This window comes from Paroedura picta, chromosome 12 (genome assembly GCF_049243985.1).
Source record: "Paroedura picta isolate Pp20150507F chromosome 12, Ppicta_v3.0, whole genome shotgun sequence".
In the NCBI taxonomy this organism is placed as follows: Eukaryota; Metazoa; Chordata; class Lepidosauria; order Squamata; family Gekkonidae; genus Paroedura; species Paroedura picta.
The window spans coordinates 34,516,355-34,524,755 of NC_135380.1; positions in this window are offsets into that span (position 1 = coordinate 34,516,355).

Sequence of the window (8,401 nt, forward strand, 5' to 3'; positions counted from 1 at the left end):
TCGCAGTTTTCTCAGAGCTCTCAGCTCCACCTTCCTCACAGGATGCCTGTTGTGGGGAGAGGAAGGGAAGGGAGTTGTGAGCCACTTTGAGACTCCTTTGAGTAGTAAGAAGCGGGGTACAAATCCAGCTCTTCTTGACTCATTGCCCTTTTCCACCATAGCCTAGGTGTGATCCAAGCAACATCTGTGCTCCTTTAAGGTGCAGCTTGGTACATCTTGCTGCAGGGCTTTTCTAAAATCCCAGCCTGCCCTAAGCCTTTTACAGTTACCAAACTGTGTCCCAGGAGAGAAGTAGTTCAGTAATGCAAGAGATTAATAATGTAAGGCCCCTGGGAGCCCACATACCACTCCCATAGGTAAGGTTGCATCTCTGTGTGTTTCAGTGCTCTGACATTCTTTGCTTCCAGCCAGCTTCTGCTAAGGGTGGGTGATTCTGTACACTTATCCCATTGTGCACTTATCCCATTATCCCAAGTGCACTTATCCCATTGTCATGCCAGCCTAGATTCAGTGTTACCTTCTTCCCCAAATGGGCTGCCCGTTGAATCTCTGCATGAGTTAACGGCTTTCAGACATGTTCAGAACGGGGACTCATGCATAAACACAGTTGGGTAGACTCTTCTGAGGCTGGATAGTTCCCATTGATTTGTGGCCTAAATGAAATCGTTCCAAAGGCAAGACTGATGTTTATGACTCCAGTTTGACTGGGGAGGGGCAGCGGGGGGTGTGTGTGGAGCATCTCAGCTAATCAAAACATGGCCCCATCAAAGTGGAATGATGATTTACGATAAATTATTAGTAGGTTCTGCTCCATAAATAAGCAGTTGAAGGAAAGTCCATCTGAGCCCTTCTGCTCTGTTTTCTGGATGTTACCCTCATTTGGGACAAGACATGTTGTGATGACATCCCAGGATGCAATTCAGCTAGGCAGTGAGCAAGCCAGTGGGTCAGCACCCTAATTCTTCGGATCGAGTTGGGTTTCAATCAAAGAGACCACTTGGGTGGGCTAGAATGTGCAGTCAGGGGAGAAGGAGCCAGTTGATTGGGGCGGAACCCAGAAGAATCTGGAAGGTCAGAAGCAAAACAGTCTGCAGGTTGAGATGCTCAGCAAATCTGCCAACCTGGCATTGCCCAAGATGCAGCATGTGCCTGGTTTGCTTCCTTTGAAGGCCATCTTTCAGTTACTTCGTCCTCCCGAACATGACATGTAAAACATGCGGGTTCACAGGAAGAAGACCAGGCTACTGGGGAAATGAACAGCTCTTTATTGGAGATCTCAGCAGTGAGTACATGTTGTAGGTACGGAACCCTGGTAATCGATCGCCAACACTGCTGAGATCATTAAAGAGCTATTTGTTTGCCCAGTAGCCTGGTGTTCTTCCTAAAAACCCATGTATTTTACATAACATATTTCCTTACCATGGAACAGGCAGAAAATTGACCCTTGCTCCTCTGAGAGATCTGAAATAATTTGAAACACCTAGAACTTAAAATCTGTGCATTTTTTTCCATACATGCATCTTTCTTCTTCCAGGAACTGTAAAGTTCATAATTGACACCTGTCAGCATATTTTTGATTACACTTGTCAAATTTTGTACTGGCAACATGGCAGTCTGTAAAACCAGATTTTTTCAGACCCAGCCAGCAAATTCTGGCTCTGCCCCTAACCTTCCAAATTTTTGCAGGCCAGAGCGTGCAAAAATCTGGAAAGTTAGGGGCAGGGGCAGGCTCTGGTAGCCAGGACTGCAAATATCAGGGTTCAATCAACCTTGGCTCCTCCCTCGTGGCTCCACCTTCCAGCTCCACTCCAGTGACTGCAATTCGTTTATTTGCTTATTTATAGCCTGCCATTTTAATGTAGACTGAAGGGAAATTACGCAGTATAAAACAATGTAGGATTTTTAAAAATCAAAATTAAATTTCCATGATAACATTTGTAACTAATAAAAATTATCGTGTGTGTGTGTGGAATGAGAATCACAAAGCAACCAAATTTAGCAGGCAAGCCACTTAAATTTGCCACTTAAAAACAAAGATCTGTAAGGCTTTGATAGCTAAAGGGGAGTTAAGCAATGCTCTGGAAGGAGGACTCTGACTTAGAGTCATCATGGTATAGCGGCAAATTATAATCTGGAGAACTGTGTAGGATTCCCCTCTCCTCCACTTGCAGCCAGCTGGGGGACCCTGGGCCAGTTCTCTTAGAGCTGTTCTCACCAAGCAATTTCTCAGAGCTCTCTCAGCCCAAGGTGTCTGTTGTGAGGAGAGGAAGAGAAAAGTGTTTGTAAGATGCTTTGGGACTCCTTCAGGTAGTGAAAAGTAGGGTATAAAAAACCCAGCTCGTCTAATAATAATAATGATGATGATGATGATGATGATGATGCCATCCAAGCACCAGAAAGTTTGCAACCCTTTCAGCTCTCGCACGGAAAAGAAGGCGGAGGGCTGACCTTGAGCACAAGATGACAGTTCCTGGAACGAGAATCGGGTCACCCCCTTCTGAGAAACAGTGCTCTTTGAAGGTATTGTTTGTCATTTCAAACACACGATTGCGAGGATGGTTAGAGGAAGCAGGAAAGAACTATTGTGAATCATCACCTTGTAACAATGAGACGGCTGTTTTAAAAGCCCAATTTCTAACTTAGCTGGCAATTTTTGAATGCCCAGGCAAGTGACCTCTTGCAGTGCTCTTAGAGAAGGCCCTCTCCCCATCCTCATCTGTGCTCCTCGGGCTCTGAGCCGCACGTAGTGAGCAGGTTCACTTTCAAGGATCAAGATAGTTCCTGAAATTGTCCCAAGACTCTGGGATGAACCTTCTGCTTTCCCTCTCTGCTTTCCCCACGGGATATAAACCCCAGCTGCGCCAGATGACATTTGATTGCTGACTCATTCGTAGATGTTGCGATTGTGTTCAGTGGCTGTTGAGGTTCCTTTAATTAGCGTCATGGTTTTGTATGTTTAAATGATTGTGTGCTTACTCTGGCACAGAGTGTAAGCTGCTTTGAGCATGGGTAAAGCAGCATTAGCAAGTGCTTAGAATAAATCAGTCTTCACCTACAAAGGTGAAGTTCTGGCCTGACCTTGCTGTGTGCCTCTTTTAAAATCTGTCTAGTAGGCCATAAAAAACTGCTTCTAGCTATCATCGACAAAGCTGAATTTGAGAAGGAAAGACAGAAAAGAAACGTGAGAATTCAGGCTCAACTTGATCCAGAATCCACTTATTTTTGGGGCGGTCCACGTGTCCATAAAACTCGCCAATGACTCCACGCTTCAAGTGAATCAACTTTCTTCCTGGTAGCTTTCTTCATTGTTAAACTTTCACACCTATACATATTAATGGAGACATTCCTGCCATTTCTTCATTGGATATACGATATATCCAATGACCCAGCCTATCACTTCAGAGGTTCCTCTGAGAGCTCCCCCCCCCCAAGGTTAAGCAGAGGATTACCATGATCGGGCCATTTCTGGGGTGGTGCTGTCACAATAAATCTACCCTGGCACTGCCACTGCTAACAATAGAAGCAGACCTGGGCCATCAGGGCAATGGCCAGCCAGATATTTCTGTGAGGCTTCCAGGCAAGCAGCAACTCTCCCCTGTTCTTTGTTGTTAGTACCTGGTGTCTAAAGATAGACTTCCTCTGAAGCTGGGAGTTCCACTGAGGTATCATGTCTAACAGACCCAGCTAGGCCACCACTCGGATTCCAGCAGGGGCCAGCACGATGTTTCCAGGGAATCTGCTAGCAGGACAAAAGGTGACTGTTTGCCCAAGGAATGCACACTATGCACAGGAAGACACCCTCTCCTGTTTATGCGCTAGCATCCTGCATTCAGGGAACATTCTTTCAAAGAGGCAGTGGATTCCTTGCATGCAACATGCTAGGCTCATGGTTAATAGCTGTGCTCAGACAGGCATTTCAGGAATGTATCTAACCTTTTACGCCTTGCTTAAAAAGGCCAAAGATCTAGTTATAACAGAATCCTGTTCCACAAGCTGACCAACCCATTGAGAAGTTCCACAAGCTGAGCATGAAGGTAAAAGCTAAAGGTAAAGGTAAAGGTAAAGGTATCCCCTGTGCAAGCACCGAGTCATGTCTGACCCTTGGGGTGACGCCCTCTAGCGTTTTCTTGGCAGACTCAATACGGGGTGGTTTGCCAGTGCCTTCCCCAGTCATCACCGTTTAGGTAAAAGCTAGCCCTTATTTTATGTCCTCCTTGCCTCACATTCAGGGGTACACTGCCTTGGTATATGGAAGTTCCATTTAGCCATTATGGCTTCTAGCTGCTGAGATCCCCATCATCTGCCCACACGTGCGTTATATGGCTCACAAAAGTTGCAATTGTGAATAAGACTTCTTGATGGCCATCAGACAATCCAGGAAACTGATCAGCGGTTACAGGGATGCCACGTCCCCCCTGCCAGCAGCAGGGAACAAGGGTAGGGTTGTGATATCCAGGTTGGGAAACTCCTAGAGATTTGGGGAAGAAGAAGAAGAGTTAGTTCTTATATGCCGCTTTTCCCTACCTGAAGGAGGCTCAAAACGGCTTACATTCGCCTTCCCTTTCCTCTCCCCACAACAGACACCCTGTGAGGTGGGTGAGGCTGAGCTGTCTAAATCAGGGGTAGTCAACCAGTGGTCCTCCAGATGTCCATGGACTACAATCCCCATGAGCTCCTGCCAGCAAATGCTGGCAGGGGCTCATGGGAATTGTAGTCCATGAACATCTGGAGGACCACAGGTTGACTACCCCTGGTCTAAATGACATGGGCTTCCCTCCTTCTCCACGACAGCCCGCTTCTTGTTTCAGGCATCTTGTTTGATGTCACCTCCAAAGAAGAAAATAACGAACTTCAACAGCATGTCCAATAAAGTATATCTATATCAGATTGTTTCTTGTATATTCTTATGTCCTTTTTATTATAGTTCATTCAAAAGTGGGTCAAGCCAAAACAGTGTCCAGATAATTTATCCGTTTACAAAAAACAATCTTTCTTCAGTGGCCTGTCCCTAAACAATAAGTAATAACAAATTAATCATCATTATAAATTATACCTTCTTAATTACAATATAAATAATCATAACATCCTACCTCTATATGTCTTCACCTTTCAATTAGTACCATTCATATCTTTTAAATTCACAAGTTTCTGTAATACATATAAATATATTTCATATTTTAAAGCATCAGTATAATAAAACCCAAATTGTGGAACGGATAAATTATCTGGTGTGGCTCACTTTTGAACTATAATAAAAAGGACATAAGAATATACAAGAAACAATCTGATATAGATCTAGATGTACTTTATTGGACACGTGTCGAAGTTGATTACTTTCTTCTTCGTTGTACTTATGGACCAACTTGCCTTCTTTCTTTGATGCTGCCTCCAGCCTGACTAACCAGTGATGGGTGTTTAAGAGGGTGGGGGATGGGTTCATAACTTATTTCAACTGTAAGCTGCCATGAGCCTGCTTTTGGGGAGGTGGGGAGGTGTAGAAATCAAATAAATCAATAATCATAATAAATTTTACCCAGGCTTTTAACAAAGAGGTTCAGTCTTTGCATACATCTTTGGCAGTCTGCTTTGAGGACTGTTTTATGAGGATTATTTTAGGATATTAAATGTGCTCTTCTGTCTCTAGACTCTGGCTTGTTTGCAGCAGCATCTTGATTAGCCCAGGAGAGCCTGGTCTGTCAGATCTTGGGATCAAAGCAGGGTCAGCTCCAGCTAGAGTTTGAATGGGAGGCTGCCAAGGGAGACCAGGGTCATGACGCAGAGCCAGGCAATGGTGAAGGACCTCTGAAGACCTCCTGGCTTGAAAAACGTCAAGAGGGTCACCATAAGTCAGCTGTGATTTGACAGCACTTTCCATCACATGTTAAGAGGACCCTCCCCCCCCCAACAGTTTGCTACTGCAAATTATTTGAATGTCCTTTTACGAGAATTTCATGTTTTACTTGGTGAGCTGCCCCCAGCAGTGTCTCTAAAGGCACAGCGTGTATGTTTTGTTTTTCACATGTTTATACAAACAGTAGGAAAGTGTCCCAAAAGTACTTAACCTAAGGAAACTTACAATCCGCTAAGTACACTAAAGTCAGTGAGATTCAAGTGGGTAGCTGTGTTGGTCTGAAGCAGCACAGCAAAACAAAATCAGAGTCCAGTGGCACCTTTAAGACCAACAAAGATTGATTCAATAAATTCAATAAATCTTTGTTGGTCTTTGAATAGATTTGTTGGTCTATTGAATAAATCTTTGCTGGCCTTAAAGGTGCCACTGAAGAAGAATTGAAGGAGAGTTGGTTCTTCTATGCAACTTTTCTCTACATGAGGGAGTCTCAAAGTGGCTTACAGACACCTTCCCTTTCCCCACAACAGACACCCTGTGAGGGAAGTGAGGCTGAGAGAGCCCAGATATCACTGCTCGGTAAGAACAGTTTTATCAGTGCCATGGCGAGCCCAAGGTCACTCAGCTGGCTGCATGTGGGGGAGCAAGGAATCAAACCCGGCTCACCAGATTAGAAGTCCTCACTCCTAACCACTATACCAAACTGTTTTGTTGTACTGAAGTGAGTGGTTTTAGAAGGGGATCAATCTGTTTAGGATTGATAAACCACATGTTTGAGTCCAGAGTTAGATGCCAAGCCAAGCTGGTCATGTTTGCCAAAAGCTTTAAGCACCAGTTAGCATTATCAGATACCTTTGTTTTAATATTTTTACTGGTGGTTTTTTAAAAAATTAGTTGTTTAATTTATCATGGTGGCTTTTTATTATTATTTTATTGTTGTTTTTTATTTTTATTATTGTTTTGGAGTTTTTAAATTTTTATTGTTGTTGTTTTTATTGTTGTCGTCCTTACTTTGTTCGAATTGTGCCTTCCCCCCCAATAGGGGCCCAAAGCGGCTTCCATCCTCTTCCTCTCCCTCACTATCCTGACAATAACCCTGTGATGTAGGTGAGGCTTAGAATGCTAAGACTGGGTCCAATTCACCCAGCAAGCCTCTCCCAGATCCAGTTCCAACACTCTAAGCACTATGCTGGGCTGGCTCTAATTACTGATCTTTGGACCTTGTTTTAGATGTGCTCAGAATTGCCTGGAGGGTTTTTTAGAGTGGAAAGGCAGAGGTGTCTAAACAAACAAAACTATACCAAGGGTAACAACAAGGGAATTCCGAGTGGAATGTTGTTTGTGCCAATGGTTTCCCAAGGGGTTTAGGAACAGACCCCCAACAGCAATGGCCAGGCCACTGCTCTCTGTGTGTGGGGCTGGCCCAGACACTAACCAAAGTGACCAAAAAGGAGTGGTTGTGCAGAGAAATGAGTTGCCTGGGTTATTTATAACCTGCTTCTCTCATGAGTCAGGCTGCTCGGCCATGACTCACGGCAGATTTGAGGCTTTCGAGGGCTCGTAAACTTTTATCAAAAGTACGTCTGGGGCTGGAAAGAGGGAAACATCCAATTCTCTGGAAGAGCACCACACCCTTTCCCCCAGATGACGGACTAACTAGAAGGAACCGCTGGCATCTGCAGAGAACAAAAGATGGGCCATCCAGGAGACGCTGAGCCAAAACCAGGCACAGGTCTCTGTGCAGTGCGAATGAGTTTCCCTTCCAAGCTGAAATGCTGCGATTCATTTTGGTGGCAAAGGAGTTTTGTGCCGGAGGATGCCAGGGACGTCTGCTGACCAGAAACAAAACAAGATCTGGCTGGCTTCAGGGCCTTAACTAGCAAGTGGTGCTGCACGCATCAGAAGGAAAAATCTTCTCACACATTGGAAGTGGATTATCCCCTGGTCAAATTGTTGTGGAAGGTCAATTTTAAAAAAAAATCTGGGCAGTCCTACATGTTGTGCTTGTACCAGAAAAGGCTTCATAGGAGTACAGGTGCCAGTTGCCCTGGAGAAAAATGCCCTTTTTGTTGAATAGCGGCTTAAACTATGAAAATGGGCACGGGAGGTTTTTCATTAGCATGGAGCCAAATAGCACCAGCTGAGAACTGCTTGCAACTCAAACAGCTATGAAAGGGAATATGCTAGACTCTAGAGGGACCAGCGTAAAAGTTCACCCTGTGTAGCCGGAGACAAGTGCATTAAGGAGGGGCAGACATCTTACAAAAGCCTGCTGGAAGCCTAGAAGCAGGAGAGATTGCTGACAGGGCCTGCATTGAGTGGCCCCTGCAGTATTGGTTTGTAGCCCCAGAAGGGCTGCTCAGGTTGGCTTGCTCCAGGGCTGTTGCAGACTCCCGGAATGTCTCTGTCAGGAAGTGCATGAAGGGTTAATACGTTTTGCCCTGAGTTGGGCCTGGGCACTCCCAATCTTCCTGAACTAGATCACCCAGGCAAATCCAATCCCATCTGATTTTGGAAGCTAAATAGGGCCGACCCTGGCTACCATTTGGATGG